This window comes from Camelus ferus, chromosome 3 (genome assembly GCF_009834535.1).
Source record: "Camelus ferus isolate YT-003-E chromosome 3, BCGSAC_Cfer_1.0, whole genome shotgun sequence".
Lineage (NCBI taxonomy): Eukaryota > Metazoa > Chordata > Mammalia > Artiodactyla > Camelidae > Camelus > Camelus ferus.
Window position 1 is genome coordinate 64,350,961 of NC_045698.1, and position 24,355 is coordinate 64,375,315.

The following is a 24,355-nucleotide window of genomic DNA, read 5'->3' on the forward strand; positions in this document are numbered from 1 at the left end:
TTTGGCTAGGTATAAGGAAATGGAATTTAAGAGAAAAAACTAGTAACTCAAATTATTATATTATCTTTACATTTGTAAAAACTAGACTCAATAAATTATATTATCTTTAAATTTGTTTGAGGAAAACCCCAGGTTCATTTTGTTGTTGCTGTTATGCTTAATTTTAGTTGAAATTATTCTTCCAATGCTCAGAAACTGGAGGGTTCACTCTATATTTAGCACAGTCTGGCAAACAGCTGGTGGTCAAAATCGGCGTCAGTTATTCCCCTTTGTCCCACCTAAATGCTTTCACGCTCTTTAGGGATAACAGAAGAACCATTAGAGTTGCTTTTCCAGATCCTGATGTTGTCAGAGTTGCCTTTGAAAACAAGGAAGGAAACCTCGCCTTTCTCACACTACTTCCGCATAACACTCCGATCTAAGATGTTGCAAACAGGAGCAAGAGAGAAAGGGCAAAGCCGATCATGTGAGAGGAAGGATTATTAATGCAGCTGGGCTGAGCTCCAGAAAATGTGATTTAAGGAGCTGCGTTGGAATCAAAAGACCTGGTTCTGTTCACGAGGCAAGGTTTTGATGCCAAGGACTTTTCCATTACTCAATGGATCATAAGATTTTGAGAGCTGCTAGTAGAACCCCACAGTTAGACTAATTAGTGGCCAAGGTTGTGATCATGAAATGGAATTTAGGGTAAGGACTTCACATAGGATCAAGCTTTTTAGTGATGAAGAGAAATTTTAAAAGTAACCTTATCATTGACTACGGTTTAGGTCTCATTTTTGGTTTTATAAGTTAGGTCCATCAGTCTGAGTTCAGTCCCAATCCCCTTACTCTGCTCTGCTCTACATTTCCTTTTCTGTCATAGTAGTTGTCACTTTAAACATACTATACAATTTACTTATTTAATTTCATTTACCTTTTATTATAGTCTATGCTACACTAAAATGTAAATTCCTCAAGGGTAGGGGTCTCTTGCTGTTTTATTCATTGATATATTCCAGGAATCTAGAATAACGCTGCTCTCGTAGCAGACATTCATACAGTGACTGAGTGAATGAGGAAATGAGTATATGAGTTTTAATAGACAGATGTTTTTAAACATGCACCCCAGAATTCCTAACTACTTAAGTTCAAGTCTCTTGAAAGAGCCACCCTAAGAGACTCTACCCTTATTCCAGTTATGCCATTACTCAAAAATATATGTATAGTTTCTTAAGTTTGGGTTTATGAGCCACATAAAAATTAGTCTGCTACTTTAATAACTGTATTTTACTCTTCAGTGTAATTATCATTTTTCACCATGATCATCTATTTTCTTTACCAAACTTTTGTTCCAAATGACATTTAGATCTTTTCTCAAGTCAAATTCAATCTGAAAGACCAATTCCATAGAGAAATAACAACAAAAATCTCTCATTGCACAATCACCAGAATTGAACAAAGAGCACCGCACTAACACCCTATAATGTTATTAATGTCAGTACAGGCTGCATGTAACATTTTGGGCTGGACACATAACTCTTGCTTGTCAGAGGCATTTGGATAATCACTGTTGAAAATGCATTTCATACCTGTGTGTTTTCCCATCTCTTGCTGATTTAATTAAATTTTGAAAATTAAGTGCTCTGAGCTGGATAGGACATTAAGTACCACAAGAAGCAAAGCCATGAAAAATTAGCAAACTGACACGTCTTTATAGTATTTCTCACTGGACTATCTTTTGCAAACAACTTTTTTTTCCAATACAAAAGTATTCGGTGCTCAATGTAGAAAACGTGAAAGACACAGAAAAGTGCTGTTATGGAATTTCTTTGTGTGTAGGAAACGAATGTAAAGTCAACCTGATGGCCACAGCTTTGTCTCAGATCCCGCTCTCTCCTCTGCTCACCAGGTATGCTAACCTTCCTGTAGATCCCTGACAGCTCACTCCGTGGACTGGCCACCTCAGCTCCTTTGCTAATAGCTCTTTCCTCTGCCAGGTGTGCTGTCCCCCACAGTCCATCCCTTCCATCTGGTGGCACTATCTCACCAAGCAGATCCCAGCTCTAATATCGCTTCCTCAGGGGAGGCTTCTGTCACTTCCAGGTATGGTAGGTCCCTTGTGGTTTGGCTTTGTAGCATTGATCACAGTGGATGTAAGTTAGTTATATATCAGGTGACTGATTCATACCTGTCTCCATAGTTATCTCAGTAACACAAGGGCAGGGGGCCACTGCTGTTTCACTCACCACAGTCCCTCCAGTGCTTCCTGCTGAGCCCAGCCCAAGTATGTACTCAATAAATGCATTCATCCATTCTGCACACACTTCTTGGGGGATGAGCACCTGACAGAAATCAGATGAGGTGCTGGGAAAACTGGGGATGACTATTTCTGGATTTTGACCAAGCCCTTGGACTCAGATGAAAATCATCACACCTGGTCCCTCTCAGGAAGTCCTAACTGATTTAAAATTTAATCCTAAATATTAAGCTTTTTATAAGAGACAATATAAGAAATGCCCATTAGAGTAATGTTTTTCTAACTTTTACAAATCAAGAATCAAACATCTATTGTCTGCAACTAAGGTCCATGCAGTAAATTTTTCCTATGAGAAAAAAAAAACGGTTTGTTTTTTGGATGAACTTGTGTTCTCCCTACTCAAATAAGAAATGTTTAAACCCCAAATGCTTTGCTCTGCTTGGCTACCAAGAGGTCTAGACAAAAGGTGAGCTCCAGATAATAAGAGTTAGTGCATTTTTGGTATTTATTTCTCATCTGTTTCTCTATCCTCCTAATTAATTGTTCTACTCTTGTTTTTAATTACCTTGTGTCTGCATGTTTTAACACTATAAAATGCTTGAAGTATATTCTGTAAATAGGTGAGCCTGTAAACAAATTAATATTAGACAATTATTTTTCCAATGTCAAGTATTTAAAATATTCTAGTAAGTTTATGCTTTTTGAAACTATTTTTCATAATATAATGAGTTATGAAATATTATTCTGCTAAAATTCAATCTAGCCTCAATTCTCCTATCTGTGTATACTCTCATATGTTACAGGTGAGATTACATATGAAAGAGTGGCATATGGTATATCAGTACAGTATATAAGCTTGTGTTAACAAGCCTCTAAGCCTCTCCAACTCAGTGGTTTAGAACAATAATTAGCTTACTAGCTCAAAATTCAGTGGCTTAGTAATTTGGGCTAGGTTCAGCTAGGCAGCTCTTTTGCTGGCCTCACTCATGCAGCTGAAGATAGCTCTGCACCTGGGACCAGACAGTCCAAGATGGCCTCACCCACATATACTGGTGCTTGCTCTTAGCTGAACCACAGGTCTCCAGCAGTCTAACCAGGGCTTCTTCACATAGCACCTGGGTTCCAAAAGCAGCAAGAGCTCAATTGCCTTTCAAGGCTCTGCTTTCAACACTGTGCTAATATCCTACTGGTCAAAGTAAATCATACGGTCAAGCTTAAAGTCAGAAGTGAGATATTGAAATAAGGCAGCATGATTAACTGGAATCTATCATAGAAACTTACTATAGCATATAATAGAGTAATTAAAATTATCTTTCTTCTCAGTTTGCAAAATACTAGCGCAGTTACTGTCTTTGACTAAACAGTAAGCAATCTGTGGATAGCAACTGTGGTTTATTATGACCTGTATGATACACTGCTTTTCTAGAGTCTTGAATCACTTTTTGTATGACAGTAAAGAAATATTCTTTTTTTTCAAATTAGAAAAAAGGTCAGACTCAGACACTGAGTCACGGGGAAATCAATATTTCATTAGATCACCAGAGTTTCAGTACCAGTGCAGAGAAATAAAACTCAAGAATAAGATTTAAGTTTTTCTAGAAAAAAATATAATGAATACTAATACATATTCTCAATTTTTCATCTGGGGACCAGAAGTGCCAAAAGATCACAGAGAAAGAAAGACTATATATATACACATATATATGGTAAACTGAGGATATTAATGACAATTATGATTGAATTTTAAAAGTCCTGTGAAATACAGTTCTCAAGACAAATGAAGTATCAGTGGGTTCAGTGAACATTACAGTACTCTGGATCAGTAAACTGAAAGAAATTATACCCTGGTTTACTGCTTCAAGCAAGTCCATTAAGCGTTTTCTATTTCAGAAAATAACAATCATATTAAGAGTCAGGCTCTAGCATCCACTTGGAATTTTGCAATTGGAGTAGATTTCAATGTCACTGGAGTAGATTTCAAAAATCTGTTCCTAAAGTACTTTATTACCCTCATCATCTACATCACATAAACCTCGTACACTCCAAGTACATTAAAACAGTTAATTCTTCTACATGTACAGGACCTAGTAATATGCTTTGACATCCCTTCTCTCTCTTTTCAACTTCATCTATTATTTTTCTTTCTGAAGACCCAGAGAAATGTCATTTCATTTCCTGTGTGAACCCTCCCCAAATAGAGATAACTGCCCACTCCCTTCTGGGTTCCCACACTGCTGGATGTCCTTTGTCTTCTTGGACAATTTTTGTTATTCTTGAGCTGCTTCCTGGGGGAGTAACTCTGCCAGCTTCAAAAGAGCCCAGGTTAGACACCTCAGGTTCATAACACGGTGCCACCTCAAGCTGTCTAACCAATTGATGGCAGGAGGATGAATTGGGACACAGGAGAGAGCAAAGAGAAGATGGAAAATGGGAAGTTGATGAGAGAGAAGGAGTGGGAAAGAAAGGAAGTTAGAAAGAAAGTCAAGGAAGGAAGAATTGGGGAAGGAAATCTGGTAAGAAGAAGTCAGGGAGGACTTATAAATTCAGGAACCAAACAAGGATGCCCACTTTCACCATTTCTATTTAACACAGTATTGGAAGTCCTAGCCACAGTAATCCGACAAGAAAAAGAAATAAAAGATTTCCAAATTGGAAGGGAAGAAATAAAACTGTTACTATTTGCAAGTGACATGATACTTTATATAGAAAACCCTAAAGTCTTTCCTCAAAACTACCAGAATAAGTGAATTCAGTAAATTTTCAGGACACATGATTAATATATAGAAATTGTTGCTTTCCTATACATTAATAATGATCAATCAGAAAGACAAAGCTTGGGGAGAAGATGGCGGAGTAGAAGGATGCTCGCAGGTCACCCTCTCCCACAAATACACCAAGACCCACATCTACAAACCCACTCAGCCAACCAGAGCACCTGTGGAACTCCGACAGAACATTACCCTCTTCAAAAGATAAAGACGCCAAAAATCTGGTAGGAGAAAAGGAAAAAAGAAAGAACAAAAGGCAAAGCAGCGCGGGAGGGTCCCGTGGGGAGGGAGCGGCAAAGGAGGACTGGCGCTCGCTCGCTGGGTCTCCCCTCTCCAACTGAGAGGCCAGCTGGACGGAGGGGGAGCCTCCGAGGCTCGGATCTGTACAGAGCAGCCCTTGACTAACAGAACTAAGTTAAACGGGCACAGAGGGTCCCCCCGACACCCAGCCTGAGACGCGGGCCGGCAGCGGCGGGCAGGGCCAGGCTGCCCAAGCCGGGGGGAGGACGGGGGCGGATGCACGGAGGCAGCCCCGGGGGAACGCAAGGGGCTGCGCGCCGTGGCTGTGGGTGCACAGGGCAGAACAACCTGGGCCCTCCATAAAACAGCAAGGTTGATGTGCTCTCGGGGGAAGGGTGCACACCCCCATCTCTGAAAACCCGCGGAAAGTTTTCGGGGGAAGAGAGGCGGGGCTCAGGCACAGCCCCCATATCCTCCGCACTTAGCACTCAGGCAGGGGCGGGGGCAAAACCTGCATATGCACCTAAGGGCTTAGCAGCCTCAAAGGCCAGACTGAGACTGGCCTGCAGCCCGGGGCAGATAGGATCCTTCCATCCTGGTCCCTCAGAGAACTTGCTCCACAAAGACAAACAAGGAGCTGGGTTTTGGCTCGGAGCAGGGACAGGTCTTCCCCGAGCCCACCTGCGGAGCGCCGACCAGGGCGGAGCGCGCAGCCGCACAGAGAGCGGAACTACCGTCGGCGCAGGTAGAGGGAGAGCGCCCCCCCCCCCACCCCCCGCCTTTCGGGCAGGAACACAGCCCCTGACCGAGGTGCTGGGAGGGGGCACGACCCGCCCTCCTACCCGGCCAGTCTGCAACATATGACTGTGGCATCCGGAGGGGCAGCGACCCGCTCGCCCACAGCAGAGAGCTGCACCTGACCCAGTGTTAGGAGGAGGCGCGATCGGCTTGCCGACAGGTGCTGGGAGCAGCACAGAAGAGGGCGCCAACGGAGGGCCTCTGAAAACAGCAAGCTGAGCTTCCGAAACAGGACGAAGACAGAAAGACTTCACATTAAAAGCACACAGACTCCAGGAGAACACCGACAAACCCCTCCCACCCCCCTTTTTTTTTTAATCTGTTTTTACCTGTTCTATTTTCTATTACTCTCTTAATCTTTACTTCTTAATTCATTTCTATTTCTCGTGGGTTTTGATGTCCTGCTATTGATTAGACACAGGTTTCAAATACATCTATTCATCTCCCCCCCCCTTTTTTTGTAAAGGTTTTAAAAGGACGTCTCAACCGGATTAATACTCTGCTTCAACTCACTCTTCTATTATTCATTATACACTGTTTTCAAACCCTCTTTCTCCCTTCTTTTAAAATTCTTTCTCTCTCTCTCTTATTTTTTTTTTCTTTTTTTCCTAAGTTCTATTCCTAAATAGGCATCAGATAGATAAAATCCTTAAGGACCAAAATAAACAACTGATACTCCATAAACCACAGTGCCAAAGAGGTATGAGCAAGATGAAGAAGCAGAAAAACCTTTCCCAATTAAAAGAACAAGAGAAATCCCCTGAAAGATCAACGAAATAGACATTGATAGCCTACTAGATCAAGATTTCAAAAAAGGAGTGATCGAATTGCTGAAGGAATTAAAAGAGATAGTGTTTAGAGATATAAAATATGTCAAAAATGAAACTGAAGCTATAAAGAAGAGCCAAGTAGAATGGGTAAACTCATTGACAGAGATGAGGAATGATCTAATAGCTGTGCAAAGCCGACTAGATAATACAGAGGAACGAATTAGTGATCTAGAAGACAGGGCAATAGAAAGCACCCATTCAGAAGAACTACAAGAGAAGCAAATAAAAAATAATGAAAATAGCATAAGGGACCTATGGGATAATATAAAGCGTCCCAATCTTCGCATAATAGGGGTCCCAGAAGGAGAAGAAAGATCAAAGGGGATTGAAAAGGTTTTTGAAGAAATCATGACTGAAAACTTCCCAAACTTAAAGAAGGAATCAGATATCCAAGTACAGGAAGCTCAGAGGGTCCCAAACAGGAAGAACCCAAATAGACCCACACCAAGACATATCATAATCAAGATGGCCAGAGTCAAGGATAAAGAAATGATTCTAAAGGCAGCAAGAGAAAAGCAAAGAGTAAGTTACAAGGGAACCCCCATAAGGCTCTCAGCTGATTTCTCTACACAGACACTACAGGCCAGAAGGGAGTGGCAAGATATATTCAAAGCCCTGAATGAAAAAAAGATGCAGCCTAGGATCCTTTATCCAGCAAGGCTATCCTTGAGGATAGAAGGAGAAATAAAGAGTTTCACAGACCAAAAAAAAAAAAAAAAAAGCTGCAGGAGTTTAGCAACACTAAACCCGTGCTAAAAGAAATATTGAAAGGGCTATTCTAAATAGAAAAGCAGCAGGATGCTACAGAAATGAGAAACACACAACCGGAAAGGTGATAACTCATGAATTACAAATAAAGTAAACATGAAATTATAAAAGAAGACATACAAATCACTGAGAGTGGGAGAGGGAGGCAGGGAAATATAGAATTTTTTTTTCTTTCTTTTTAAAATTTTTTTAACAGTAGGATGGGTTTGAGATCATGTTACTATCAGTTTAATAAAAACAGTTATAGTAATGGGTTGATAGATTTACAAAAAAGGGTAACCACAAGCCAAAAATTTACAAAGGAGTCACAAAAATTAAATAAAATCCATGATAATACAAAGGAAAATTACCAAACCACAAAAGGAAGAAGAAAGGAACAAAGAGGATATACCAATTCAACTGCAAAGATAAGTACAAAATGGCAATAAACACACATCTATCATTAATTACTGTAAATGTTAATGGACTAAATGCTCCAGTCAAAAGACACAGAGTGGCAGACTGGATAATAAAGCAAGAACCTTCAATATGCTGCATACAAGAGACCCACTTTAGGGAGAAGGACACATATAGATAGAGAGTGAAAGGATGGAAAAGGATATTCCATGCAAATGGAAAAGCCAAAAGAGAAGGTGTTGCAGTACTGATTTCAGACAAAATAGACTTTAAAACAAAGGCCATAAAGAAAGATAAAGAAGGACATTTTATAATGATTAAAGGAGTGATACAAGATGAGGATATTACACTCGTTAATATATATGCACCCAATATAGGAGCACCTAAGTACATACAAGAATTACTAACAGAGATAAAGGGGGATATTGATGGGAATACAATCATAGTTGGAGATTTTAACACTGCATTAACATCACTAGACAGATCTTCCAGACAGAAAATAAACAAGGCAACAGAGAAATTAAATACTACAATAGAAAAACTAGATTTGGTGGATATTTTCAGAGCATTACACCCCCCAAAAATAGGATATACATTCTTTTCAAGTGCACATGGAACATTTTCCAGGATCGATCATGTACTTGGGCACAAAAGAAACCTCAACAATTTTAAGAAGATAGAAATTATCTCAAGCATCTTTACTGACCACAATGCCATGAAACTGGAAATCAACAACAGAGAAACAAAGGAGAAAAAAAGGAAAGCATGGAGATTAAACAATATGTTATTGAAAAAACAATGGATCAATGAGGAAATCAAAGCTGAAATTCAAAAATACCTTGAGACAAATGATAATGAAAGCACAACCACTCAAAACCTATGGGACACAGCAAAGGCAGTGCTAAGAGGGAAGTTTGTAGCGATACAGGCCTTCCTCAAAAAAGAAGAACAATCTCAAATAAACAATTTAACCCACCACCTGAATGAATTAGAAAAAGAAGAACAAAAAGCCCCAAAAAGCAGCAGAAGGAAGGAAATAATAAAGATCAGAGAGGAATTAAATACAATAGAGATTAACAAGACCATAGAAAAAATCAACCAAACCAAAAGCTGGTTTTTTCAAAAAGTAAATAAAATCGACAAACCTCTGGCCAAACTCACAAAGAAGAAAAAAGAGAGAGCACAAATTAGCAAAATAAGAAAGGAAAATGGAGAAATTACAACAAACAAAATAGAAATACAGAATATCATACGAGAATATTATGAAAAACTATATGGAACCAAACTGGATAACCTAGAGGAGATGGACAAGTTTCTGGAAGCATACTGTCCACCAAAACTGAATCAAGAAGCATCTGAACACTTGAACAATCCGATCACTAGAAAGGAAATAGAAATAGCAATTAAAACCCTCCCTACAAATAAAAGTCCAGGACCGGACGGCTTCACCGGGGAATTCTACCAAACATACAAAGAAGAACTCATACCAGTCCTTCTCAAACTCTTCCAGATGATTGAAAAGGAGGGATTACTCCCAAACTCATTCTATGAAGCCACCATCACCCTGATACCAAAACCAGGCAAAGACACTACAAAAAAAGAGAATTATAGGCCAATATCACTGATGAACATAGACGCCAAAATCCTCACCAAAATTTTAGGAAATAGAATCCAACAACACATAAAAAAGATTATACATCATGACCAAGTGGGGTTCATCCCAGGGACACAAGGCTGGTTCAACATACGCAAATCAATCAGTGTAATACATCACATCAACAAGAGAAAGGACAAAAACCACATGATCATCTCAATCGATGCAGAAAAAGCATTTGATAAAATTCAACACCCATTTATGATAAAAACTCTCGCCAAAGTGGGTATAGAGGGAACATATCTCAACATAATAAAAGCTATATATGACAAACCTACAGCCAGCATAGTACTCAACAGTGAAAAACTCAAAAGCTTCCCACTAAAATCTGGGACAAGACAAGGATGCCCACTATCACCACTCCTATTCAACATAGTCCTGGAAGTCCTAGCCACAGCAGTCAGGCAAGAGAAAGAAATAAAAGGGATCCAAATTGGAAAAGAAGAGGTAAAAGTGTCATTATATGCTGATGACATGTTACTATATATAGAAAACCCTAAAAGGTCCACACAAAAGCTACTAGAGCTGATTGAAGAATTCAGCAAGGTAGCAGGTTACAAAATTAACGTTCAAAAATCAGTTGCATTTCTTTACACTAACGATAAATCAACAGAAGAAGAAAGTAAAGAAACAATCCCCTTTAAAATAGCACCCAAAGTAATAAAATATCTGGGAATAAATCTAACCAAGGAGGTGAAAGAATTATACACAGAAAACTATAAACCATTGATGAAGGAAATTAAAGAAGACTTTAAAAAATGGAAAGATATTCCATGCTCTTGGATTGGAAGAATCAATATTGTTAAAATGGTCACACTGCCCAAGGCAATCTACAGATTTAATGCAATCCCTATCCAATTACCCAGGACATATTTCACAGAACTAGAAAAAATCATAATAAAATTCATATGGAACCATCAAAGACCTAGAATTGCCAAAGCATTACTGAAGAGAAAGAAAGAGGCTGGAGGAATAACTCTCCCAGACTTCAGACAATCCTATAGAGCTACAGTCATCAAGACAGCATGGTATTGGTACCAAAACAGACATATAGACCAATGGAACAGAATAGAGAGCCCAGAAATGAACCCACAAACTTTTGGTCAACTCATCTTCGACAAAGGAGGCAAGAATATACATTGGAATAAAGACAGTCTCTTCAGCAAATGGTGTTGGGAAAACTGGACAGCAGCATGTAAAACAATGAAGCTAGAACACTCCCTTACACCATATACAAAAATCAACTCAAAATGGATTAAAAACTTAAACATAAGACAAGATACAATAAACCTCCTAGAGGAAAACATAGGCAAAACATTATCTGACATACATTTAAAAAATTTTCTCCTAGAAGAAATAAAAGCAAGAATAAACAAATGGGACCTAATGAAACTTACAAGCTTCTGCACAGCAAAGGAAACCAGAAATAAAACAAGAAGAAAACCTACGGAATGGGAGAAAATTTTTGCAAGTGAAACCGACAAAGGCTTGATCTCCAGAATATATAAGCAGCTCATACGACTCAATAAGAAAAAAATAAACCCAATCCAAAAATGGGCAGAAGACCTAAACAAGCAATTCTCCAAGGAAGACATACAAATGATCAAAAAGCACATGAAAAAATGCTCAATATCACTAATTATCAGAGAAATGCAAATCAAAACTACAATGAGGTATCACCTCACACCAGTCAGAATGACCGTCATTCAAAAATCCACAAATGACAAATGCTGGAGAGGCTGTGGAGAAAGGGGAACCCTCCTACACTGCTGGTGGGAATGCAGTTTGGTGCAGCCAATATGGAAAACAGCGTGGAGATTCCTCAAAAGACTAGGAATAGACTTACCATATGACCCAGGAATCCCACTCCTGGGCTTGTATCCAGAAGGAAATCTACTTCAGGATGACACCTGCACCCCAATGTTCATAGCAGCACTATTTACAATAGCCAAAACATGGAAACAGCCTAAATGTCCATCAACAGGTGACTGGATAAAGAAGAGGTGGTATATTTATACAATGGAATACTACTCAGCCATAAAAACTGACAACAAAATGCCATTTGCAGCAACATGGATGCCCCTGGAGAATGTCATTCTAAGTGAAGTAAGCCAGAAAGAGAAAGAAAAATACCATATGAGATCGCTCATATGTGGAATCTAAAAAACAAAAACAAAAACAAACAAACAAACAAAAACAAAGCGTAAATAAAGGACAGAAATAGACTCACAGACAGAGAATACAGACTTGTGGTTACCAGGGGGGTGGAGGGTGGGAAGGGATAGACTGGGATTTCAAAATTGTAGAATAGACTACACTGTATAGCACAGGGAAATATACACAAAATGTTATGATAACTCACAGAGAAAAAAATGTGACAATGAGTGTGTATATGTCCATGAATAACTGAAAAATTGTGCTGAAGACTGGAATTTGACACAACATTGTAAAATGATTATAAATCAATAAAAAATGTTAAAAAAAATGAACGACAAAGCTTAAAAAATATCATTTAAAATCACACCAAAAAGAATGAAATATCTAGGAATAAACTTAACTAAGGAAGTGAAAAACCTGTATGCTGAAAACTAAGAAAAGGAAGTGAAAAACCTGTATGCTGAAAAGTAAGAAACACTGATGAAGGAAACTGAAGATGATACAAAGAAATGGAAAAATATTCCATGCTCTTGGACTGGGAGAATTAATGTTGTTAAAATGGCCATACTACCCAAAGCCACCTATAGATTTAATACAATCCCTATCAAAATACCCATGAGATTTTACACAGAACTAGAACAAATAATCTTAAAATTCATACAGAACCATGAAAGACCCTGAATTGCCAAAGCAATCTTGAGGAAAGAGAACAAAACTGGAGGTATCACCCCCCTAGATTTCAGACCATACTACAAAGCTACAGTAATCAAAACACCATGGTTCTGGCACTAAAACAGACACATAGATCAATGTAATAGAATAGAGAGCCCCGAAATAAACCCACTCAAGCACTTATGGTCAAATAATCTATGACAGAGGAGGCAAGAATATATAGTGGAGAAAAGACAGTCTCTTCAACAAGTGGTGGTGGGAAAACTGGACAAGCTATGTGTAGAAGAATGAGATTAGAACATTTTTTCACACCATATACAAAAATAAATTCAAAATGGATTAAAAACCTAAACGTAAGATCAGAAACCATAAAACTTCTAGAAGAGAACACAGGCAGAACACTTTTATATATTTTATATCTATATCTATATCTATATAATAGCAATATATTGGAGAGTCTGACTCCTAAGTCAAAAAAAAGAAGCAAAAATTTTTTTAAAAAGTACCTAATTAAACTTAGATGCTTTTGCACAGAAAAGGAAACCATCAACAAAATGAAAAGACAACCTATAAGAATGGGAGAAAATATTTGCAAATAACATGATTGACAAGGAGTTAATATCCAAAATATATAAAAGGCTCATAGATGGCTAACAGGGCCATGAAAAGATGCTCAACATCACTAATTACTATAGAAATGCAAATCAAAACAACGAGATATCACATCACATTTATTAGAATGGCTATCATCAAAAAGTTTACAAATAAATATTTGCAAGGATTGGACAAAAATTTTACACTGTTGGTAGGGATGTAAATTTGTAGAGTCACTATAGAAAACAGTACGGAGTTTCCTCAAAATCTAAAAATAGAACTACCGTAAGATCCAACAATTGTACTCCTAGGTATATATCTGGAAAAAACAAAAATACTTATTAAAGACACATGTACCCCAGTGTACACAGCAGCATTGTTTACAATATCCAAGATCCATATGGAAGAAACCCAGGTGTCCACCAACAGACAATGGAGTATTACTTAGCCATAAAAAATAACAAAATACTGCCATTTGCAATAATGTAGACGGACCTAGAAAATAATATGCTTAGTGAAATAAATCAGACAGAAAGACAAATACTGTATGATATCACTTATATGTTAAATCTAAAAAGCGATACAAACAAATGTGTACAGCAAAACAGGAAGAGACTCAGGGATATAGAAAACAAATCAGTGGTTATCAGTGGGGGAGGGGCAAGGGAAGAGAGACAAACTAGGCATATGGGATTAAGAGATACAACCTACTGTGTATAAAATAGATAAGCAACAAGAATATATTGCATAGCAAAGGGGATTATAGCCATCATCTTGAAATAACTTTTAAAGGAGCATGATCTATAAAAATATTGACTCACTATGCTCTATATCTGAAACTAATATAATATTATAAATCAAATATACTTCAATTAAAAAACACAATAGTCCCTAGCTTATAGAGTTATGAAAATTATGAGAAAATGTTTGTAAAATACTTAGGAACACGCCTAGCACATAGAAAGTGCTCAGTAAATGTCATCATCAAACAGTATATCCCCCAGTGCAAAAGTTCCATGCAATTTCTTTAAGATGTTCATTCTAGGAAAGGCTCTAGAGGCAGTACCAGTCCAAAAAGAACTCTCCTCAAGAGCTGATACACTTTTTACAAACACTGAAGTACTTCTTGGCCATAATTAACATCATAGCCAAAATTTTCACCTCAGTGTTAGAAGCTTTGTGGAATTCTGTTGCTTGCTGATCTCTTGCCTAACACTGCTTTCCATTCTAGCTATATTTTCCTTCATCCTGACTGTTTGTATTGGCACACACATTATTATAAGCTGCTTCAAGTGTCTGTGGAATAAAGCAAATCAATAAGCGAATAAACAAATTTTGTTTGTATGTATGTATGCTAACCCCCAGGAAAGACTGCTCCCCAAGTCAGGAAAGCATTGATTCCTCACAAATTCAACTTGGTGATTTGTATGCTATGTGTTTTTTATAAAATGTTCACTGAATTACTTTACTACATAAATGCTGAATTATAAGGAATATGATACTTAATGAAAGTCCTACCAAAAACATTAAAATTCTAGTTCTAGATAACAATCATGCCAGTTTAAATATTATTTTAAGTTTATTTTTTTAATGAAAAGTGTTTTCCCCCATTTTGGGGTCATCTTTCATAATAATTTGAATTAATATCCCTTTCTCATTTTCCCAAGAGAAGAGCTATGCTCTGTCTGCTAGTGAGCACTCCATGATTATACACCAAGATGTATTCAAAGACCTTCCTGTTAGAATGATAATGGTTTTGGAACTGGATAGGGGTGCAAAGGGCATTAAAGCCAGTTGTGTGACTGTTCAGATGAGAAAACAAGGTCCAGAGGGATTATATGCTGTGAAGATAGTGGCAGCAGGGCTTAACAAGAACGTAGGTTTCTCAATCTTCATCCAGGTTCTTCTAACTAGACTCCCCTGTCACTTTGTAGAAAAGCAAGAATCATAATGACAGAACACCAAATTAGTTACATATACAGAGAAAGAATCATCTGTTCTTTCACTTCATTTCCTAACATGTCTTATTATATTAAAAAACAAGCCACTGAAATAGAAATTCCATGGAACACATGTATTGGTCTGGCAGAGCTTTTGAAAAGTATAGGAAAAGGTCTGCTAACAAAAGCAAGAGTCACCCTTCTCACCTCTCAGCTCACAAAACAAATGTCACCTCTTCATAGAGACCTTCTCTGGCAATCCACGTAAGCAGTGGTCCATCCTGCTGCCCTCCCCTCACCAGCTGTTCCTTATCCTATCTCCCTTTGGAGTCCTTATCAGAATACACAATTATCTTCTTTACTTTTCACTTTTTTGGGGGACTGGTACTGCCTCTAGGTTATAAAAGTAGCCCTTGCCCATTAGCTGGATTGGCAATTTTTAACTACTGTCCATAATGTATCTGAACAAAGTAACCTATGTCACATATACAAAATAATGTAATGTATCTAGAAAATCCTACTACCAGTTCTCTTTATTAGATTCTTTTCTGAAGTGTTGAATTTGTTTGAGTCTTCATTTGCACCAACACTTACATGTTTATATGTATATGCATTCTAAGAGTTGTTTATAGTGTGATATTAAAATTATAGTTCAAATTTTCAAAAAAACTGAAAACTTGTTCAAAACCTTTAGTATTTTTTTCAATACTCATATTAGTTTAATATCAATTAAGAAATATAATTAGATACATCCATCAAAAAAGTTAGACCATTATGTCAAAGCCCAAAATATAAATGCCAAGAATAGAATTCATGCATGCTAATAGCCAGAAACATTTGCTTTTCAAAACAAAGAAAATAGAACTCAATTATATTATTCTTAATGTCTTTGTAATCTGGGAAGCTTTATGAGAATATATCCAACAAGAGAAAACGGGGTTAGAGATTTACAGATATTTGCATGATGTTCTTTCTGGCAGATGCAAATTTCGTAAGGAAATAAAAAGATCTAAAAATTGCAGCATGTCAAATGAAAATGAGTGCAGGTGAGAGCAAGATTTGCCTGTTGCAATACCTTTTCCTCTCACTCTCAGAACAAGAGAGCTTCTTTTTACATTTTTCTCCAAAACTATTTTCGTCAAAGGAATTTTAAAGAGAATCTCAAAATCAACCTTTTTAAAATATTAAAAAGTTAATTTAAAAAAAAGGTCTTTTGAGCCTGATGCTAGATAAGAAAAAATTTTGCTACTCACAAGAAAGATCAGTTTCTAGATCAAATGTTTCTACTTGTAGCTACTTACCCAGGATCAAGGGCATAAAGCTAAATAATGACCAATCAGCAGAAGCTGTCTCTTTATGGCAACATTAAGTGACTTTAACCCCACTCCCCACTAAACTGTAAGCTCCTTCAAAGTGAAAAGTCATTAATTTCTGTCTTAATATCTAGCACATAACCTGACACTTAGTAGAGCTTACTAAATCATTATGCCGTATGCCTGAAACTAATATAATGTAAAAAAAAAGTGGTTGAATAATAAATGCATAAGGGAATAGTAGTCAATTTTCATACCTACAAGCATCGTTTAAAAGATGATCCAGAGAAGAATGGGCAGGTATTTTTAAATGACAATTCAATGTTTAAAGGGAACTTCACTGTCATCCTGTCCCAGCTCCTGTTCAATGCAATCTCATCATCAAGAACTAAATCAGCTTTCACTTCAGCCTGACCTCTGTTCTCCTTTGACTCTCATACTCCCAGATGCAACTATGATTTGGAATTGGAGAAAATGTCTCATTTCTAGACACAGTGGCTAGGCATCTGCCTTCAGAAGAGTAATCATACACTCCTTTAAAAATACTGGCATTTGAAAAACTGTTTTGGGTAACCTGTTCCATTGATTTCAGTCCCCTTTTCCAAGGTGCCAGCTATCATTCATGTCCATCTACAACCTGGAACCTTGCCACATGATATGGAAGGTGTTCTAGGCCTGTTAGTAACAGGGGAAAAAAATCAATGTACACAATTGATTCTTTCATTACTTCTCTATACTCCAAAAGAAACCTTGGGAGGACAAGAGGAATCTTTCATCAAACACAAAATTATTCTATGTAGAAACTTTCAAAACAGACTGGCATTTTAAAGATTTGAAATCTTCAAAGGGTACAAACACGTTCTTTTATTCCCCCCAATACTCTGAAAAACAGTTGTTACTATAAACCTTTGTGCTATTATTTTGCTTTAAGAATAATTTACTGAGAATGTACTAGAAAAAGACTGTAGACCCCTTCCATGATCAGCAGTCTCAGAATGGAGGTGTTTTCCCACAGAGGCAGCATAAAACAAACCTGAGAGACTTAACTAACTGTTCCCATGAAGAACATAAGCCACCACCCTTCACACAGGGCAGAGTGGTTTTCCACACTTTCTCTTACTTAAAACCCCTAAAGGTGGGATGGCACTGAGTCGAAACTACTTTTTGCTGAAATTTACTCAGGCTTGCTAACTAAGATACATACACTTTGACATTTTAACACAATCTCATTAGTTTCTTTCCTACAAATTTGGAATTATTTGGAAAGCTAACCTCTGCTTTTGTTATGGACATTTAAAAGGGATTTGACCAAATTGGGGGGCGGGGGGGGAAGGGTGCGACGACTGCAAAGGGAATATACTAGTTACTCAAGAAAACAGTCTTTTGAAAAAATATTTTAGAAACTCACTAATTACCTCTAGGCACTATGCGAATTGAAGCAAGGATATCTGTTTTACTTGATAACACCCCCTCAGCCTAGCACTTACTCACATGGTTAGGGACTCTCAGATCCTGACTCAATTTAGATCGCTGCTGTTAAGTGTGCAAGGACCTGAAAGTTTGATTGTGTTTTACTCCTTTTTGCCATCCAATACCAAACTGTCGAAACTGAGTAGCTTCACATGCCAGGACCCGGTAATCCTTGATTCTGCTCATCCTTATCTTCTTGAGTTCTTCTCTTTTCTCTTTCCTCTCTCAAACTCTCTCTCCTTCCCTACATCCCTTCCTTTCTACCCCTTTTTTTCCCTGATGTACCAGTGCTGGTTTTCATATAAGAATGTAACTTTTACCTTCATTTAAATCAGAATGTTGATTAGAGCAAGTGAGACACCTATGTCAGGCAGTAAGATGCCCCCTAGAATGTTTTTCTTTAGAGAAATTATTGGTAAAGACATTAAGAAAAACTACCTGAATAAGCACCATAGGACTTTACTACTAATTTCCACTTTCAACCAAACACCATAGTCATTTATTGCATGCTTTAAAAATGTCTCTGTAGATGAGCTACTATGAATTAAAGTAAAACTTCATTCCTTTTAAAATATATTCAAAGTTTCTTTTTTCATTATTGACTCAGACTGATTTGCCATTAGAATTTTTCCCATCATTTTTTAAATTAAACAATTGTCTCAAATTTCTAATGCGGGTCTCATGAAGGCCATACAGAGAGTTAACTTCAGTTATTAGAGAGCTTAACAACGCACATTTAGCTTCATCATTGTCTCTCAGAAAGACACCATGTGATTCTCCTAACTGCCAAGTCTCCAGTTAACAAGAATCACATTTTATCTCTATTGTTAGTACTAATTTGAACTGCCTGCCAAGAAATAGAGCTAACAGGAAAATAATAACCTTTTAAAATAGTACTTGTGCTTATAATTAGGAATCTAACATGAGGTTTCTACACAAGGAACAATTCCTCAGCATGCTTGGAAATATCATTCCAGTTTAGGTCCTATGTCACATTTCCCTACAGACATATGTGATCAAAGTCTTCAGTTTCCAGAAAACTGAAAATTGTAATCGTTTTTTTTTCCATTCTTACAGTCACTGTGGATAAAGGGAAAAAAAAGTAAATATAAGCAATGACCGTGAACCAAGAACACAGTCATGAAAAATTTTTAACTTCTGTTTAACAAAAAAACTTAACAAAAGCCTGTTTCCAAGTCACAATTCAGAATCTATTTGCATAGAATCAATAGGAATGAAAAGAGCTCTTTGGACCCTAACCAGTGATTGCTTAGGACTTTTCCCCTTGGGCCCAGTGTGTACACCTTGATCATCCACTAACATAAAATGACATTTAAAAGAGAGACAAGCAATGGCATAGTAAGAAATAGTAACCATGCACCTTAAAGTCATGGAGCGACTTGAGCCAGTGACAAAAAGGCTAGTGCTTTCAGTGATGATAGATGCAAAAGAGAAATATAAACATTACTGTGGAAATAAAAGGCATTACATTTCTTAATGACAAGAAAATTAGAACTCTAAAAGGAAAGACAGAAATGCCAAAAAGTAACAGAAACTATGGGTTCCTAAGAAGCATCCTCCCTCCCTGTCTCACAGACAGTCCCTGCATCCACAGGGCCCCTACTTGCCATGATCCTCTGGCTCATCCCTGACAGAAGGACACAGAGGAATGGGATGCAGCTCAGTGACACTTTATCTTAATTATTTGTGGGAAATCTCACACACTCCATCCTCACCAAAGGGGTCATAGGTTTTAACAAAAACTTTTCTCTGTTTTACAGGTCCCCAAATTGGCCCAGCTCTCTACAAATAACACATTTTGCTATAAAGCTGGAGAATGAACTGTTCTACATAAATAAATAAAATTTCCAGAAACAAAGCTCAACTCCCCAGGTAATAAAAGAAATGATTTTATGTTTTAACCATTTTTGATGAAAGTTTTCTAAAATATAGTATCCTTTATCCCTATTTCCTTTAAGTATATAACCTAATGATGATAATTCAAACTTTTGTTGATGGCTGGTTGATGGATGGATAGTAGCTTTATTTCATTAGTTAGTGCAACAATTATGTCTCTACTTTCTAATTTCCTCCACTTTCCTCTCGACATTAGACTAAAACTTCTGCTGTCATAGTGCCAACCTCTAAAAGAACAACCCTCCTTCTAAACTGCTGGTTCTGATCAGCTTTGGAAAAAGAGATAATTAAATTTTGTTCTGTGGTATCCTAAGTAAGAATCAGTGAATTATATCTGATGCCTAGGAGTAAAAACTTAGACCTTAGAGGAGAGGTTTTCTCATTAGCAGTCTTATCCAACTGTTTTTGGATTAAAACAAAGACTTAAAGTTAACAAAAACAATAAATTCCATTTTATGAATAAACTGAATAGCTCGCTACTAGGAAATATGGTTTCATATCATTTTCTAATAGCACAAAAGTATTAGAATTAGAATTATTTAGTATTTTTTTCTCAGAAAGTAAAAAGAACACTCAAGTTCAACTGAATGACTATTTCACATGTCCAAAGGCTATACCATCTAAAAAATGATACCACGGAAAGAATACGTGTTTTGAAATATAGTATTATTGCATTAATCTTATTGTTATGATGTGATGGCTTCTGAAAGGGCCATTATTTTATAGCTCCACCAAAGAGAAGGATCTAATAGTTAAATACAGCACATTACTGACACCATCTTGGACTCTCTGAAATGCTGTATTTCCATGTCAACCTATTTTCCCACTTACCTGCCTTCCCCTCTGACTTGGCTGTTAGGATTAGGAGATCCTACCATTTGCCATTATTTTAACTTTCAGGTAAAATCTTTCTTTCCACAGACCAACAGTGGTCTCTTACCTGGTATTTCCTCTCTACTCCATCCTTTGACTCAATGCCTCCAACAAGGGAGGCCAGTACTCCCAGAACAGCCCCCTGACTACTGTCACATAAATACACACACACACACACACACACTCACACACACACATATGCACACACCCTAGTAACATCCTATGGCTTCCTCCCTAGACAATCAGCAGCTGCAAATACTAACACTTGTTTAGGTCTTTACTGACAAATATTGTAGGATATTGCCAAAGATAATACTTTGCCATTTATCTTTCCTTTAAATTAGTTCAACAGTATGGGGAAAAAAACTTTAAATTATGAGTGCAATTAACACCCATTTTTAAAATCTAAGTCATTTAATACAGTCAAAACAGTAACTAAAGAAAACTGAACTAAAGCCTAAAAATAATGTCACTTGCTCTCCACCACCAAGTAAGATGCAATGGGAATTCAAAAATGAGAAGTAATTTGGATTCATTCCTAACTTAAATCCAATCAAAATACCAGGATCATTCCAAACTCTATTCCACTATTTTTGCATCTTCAAATTAGGCATGCAATGGAAATGAGCTTGGGCAGGAAGCCTCAGGCACATCAGATTGAAAACCCCAAGCCAGAGAAATGCATTCTATGCGTAGGGTACAAGATTTCTCTTATATACTGGGCCTTAACTCTCAGCTATTCTTTTTGGAGATTCATCACAAAATATATGGCTACTATCTACAATAATCCTCTATTTAAAAACTAGGAAATGTTACCAGATATCGGGAAAAATACTAGTTCTAGAAAGTGGATAAGTTTGGATCCAGGGAGTGATTCTAGATATACTTAGCTTCATTAATAACAATTGTTAAATTTTACTCCTTCGTTGTGTTCTTTTGGCAAATATTTCTGCAGGGCACGGTAGCAGGGAAAAGAAAACTTCTAGCTCCATCCTTTATTTATATTCCACTGTTTGTGTGGAGTTTGCCAAAGGGGAAAAAAGTCTCACATGAACTGATTAGACAGATTAGATACAGGAACACTGTCAACATAGGCTTTGTGGCTGGTTAGCTCTGCTGCCTAGTAACACTTGCTAAGGATACCAAAGAAATGAGCTTGGTCCCAAATAATCTTTCTTTTCCAGACAGAATATATACTTCCCTATTTTCAACCAGTCATCTGATAAAGGGAAGATGGATATGGGCATGTGGTCTTGGAAATCCATCATTACCACTGAAGGAAATAAAACATATCCACATTCCTTAACCAACAATACACCATTACAGTAATCACTGTATGGATACAAGAAGATACATGAACCTAAATTAAATCCTGGCCAGTTCAACTGACAAGCTCAGTAGGCCAAACACACAATAAACCATGCCCAGGACAGCAGGCTCAGGCTCTGTGATACTCACGTCCCTCCGTCCAACCCTCCGAAATCTGTGTGTGGTAATGAAGGTGGAGAGTGAAATGAGAGGAAAAGCTCCCACACATTAAAGTTCGCACAGAGGTTTGACAAACTCAGTGTAAGGGCAATAGATAAAACAAAGTTTCAAAGTCACGAAAAATAGGTCCTTCAGTCTGTTTTGCGGTTCTCTCTCTGAGGGGTGATGAAGAGGCAGTGAGCCAAAATACTTTCCCATAAAGAGGAAATAAAGCTCTCAATTGCCAGGAAGGTCTGCAGGATTCTGAAGCCTCATTAGGAACAGTCTTTGTTTTTAGGAGGTTTTTTTTTTTTTTTAATCCCCTCTCCAAAGAGAATGAGTAATTAGAGGCCTTTGAATTATCTGTGCTTGTCTTTCTAAAATCAAAGATTTTTTAATTACACTTCCAAAAAAATTAAGAAAGTATATTTTTATCTCTCGAATCTGAAAATCATGCTTGAAAAAATACTAAGTAAAGTTTAATGAGGAAAGAAATATTCCTTTTTGATAAAAAATACATTTTAATCCTCTTGGAATCTGACATAACAATGCTGCCAAAGGAAACCTTTGAATTTTTGGTGGTTGTGGTGCTGCTGTTTTGCTGTATTGGTGATGTGTGCTCATCTTGTCACACTGTGTCACTCAGCCACCAGGAGATACCTGACACTGTGTCCTCCCTCAGAGGTCAACTAGGTGCATGACCAGGACTCAGCTGTTTCATACTAGCAGCTATTATGGGAGCTTCTTTCTATGAAATGAAAGAATTAGAGCAGCTAATGAAAATTAGAGCTAATGAAAATTAAGCACACCTAGAATACTGGAAAAAAATAATTTTAATTATGGTGTACCTTTCATAAGAGAAAGAAGCTTGCAGGGTTTAGGGTATACAATCAAAAAGTACAGCACACTCATGCAGCAAAATGAAGTTTTTATGTCAACAGAAACCTAAGGCCAGGGAACTATTCCCAACTTTTGAACATTTCTCCTCAGTGTTAACTCCCTTGATATTCATTTCCTCATTTATGAAATAAAGGAATAGAATTAGACGAAATCTAAGTCCTATTTCAGCTATAAAAGACAAGACAGCTGCTAAATATTTATATACTAATTAAGAATTTTTTAGCTAACATAAATTAACTTCCTCAAAATGAAATTTCATAGGATCCTTACTAGAAACCAAAAGAATGGGGCTCCATGCAATTATGGCAAACAACTTATTCAATTCTGTAACTAAAATTTGGTAGATATTGCCCCAAATTCCCACTAGAGCAATTTTTTAAATAAGTGAAACAATAAAGAAAGCTAACAAAAATTAGATCACTTAGAATATTGAAAAAATTAACTTGAAGTAGGTGCATGATGTACCACTTATAATAATATTAAATACCAGAATTGTTTCTATAAAAGTGGAAAGTGTAACCATGGTGAATACATTCTGTGATAATTTTGTTCGTCCCATGGTTTATTAGTGAGAACCTTAATAGATATCCTTAGAGAAGTTTTCTTTCTCAATACATAAAGAAAAGTTGATTAACGTGCAAATATGATGAGTTGTATGACTTACAGAGAAGATGAGAATTACCACAAGTTAGGTGCCAGGTGGCTATGTTTTGTAAATCGAAAGTATAATTTTGCATAATTTTATAGTTAATATGCTCAGTGAAAATGAATAGAAACAAAACAGATGGCATTAGGAATATAAACATACAAATAATTAGTAGTGAAATCAAAATTTCCTTTTACTTTAAAGAAAAATAGTAGCTCATTAGAGTTCTACTCATATCATGCAGTGTACATAAAAGGGGAATTAGAAAAATAAGAAAGGACTGCATTATTAGAATAAAAAGACACATATGAGGAGATGTTGAGCTGATATTGAAGGCATTTTGCAGACGTCAAGGTAAGAAGAAGGAAAAAATAGGAAATATTAAACATATAATTTGTGGAAAATGAGGCTTCACACATTCCTATATTCTAAGAAAGGTTTTTGGCAAGACTGTTGAATTCTTGTCTACCTAATCCCTTTGAGTATAAAATTCCTTCAAATATACATTAAACATGTGAAACCAATCGTTATGGTATGACTGTTTTGCTTTCTAATGGCTAACAAAAGAGAGGGAAACCAAGGTAGGAATAATTCAGATTTTTTTGCCTCCTAATACCCTGATCCTTTAAAATGTTTAAATTTGAGCCCCCATATGGAGCCTGTAACAAAGACAAAAAGTAAAGACTGGCACCCAAGTTTAGGATTTTAATCATATT

The 24,355-nt window shown here is 37.0% G+C and overlaps 1 protein-coding gene across 15 annotated transcripts in view; it reads right to left on the reverse strand.

Moving 5' to 3' along the window:
* Positions 1-24,355, reverse strand: part of MCTP1 (multiple C2 and transmembrane domain containing 1) — a 482,756-nt gene that overhangs the window by 357,694 nt on the left and 100,707 nt on the right. The window lies entirely within an intron of this gene.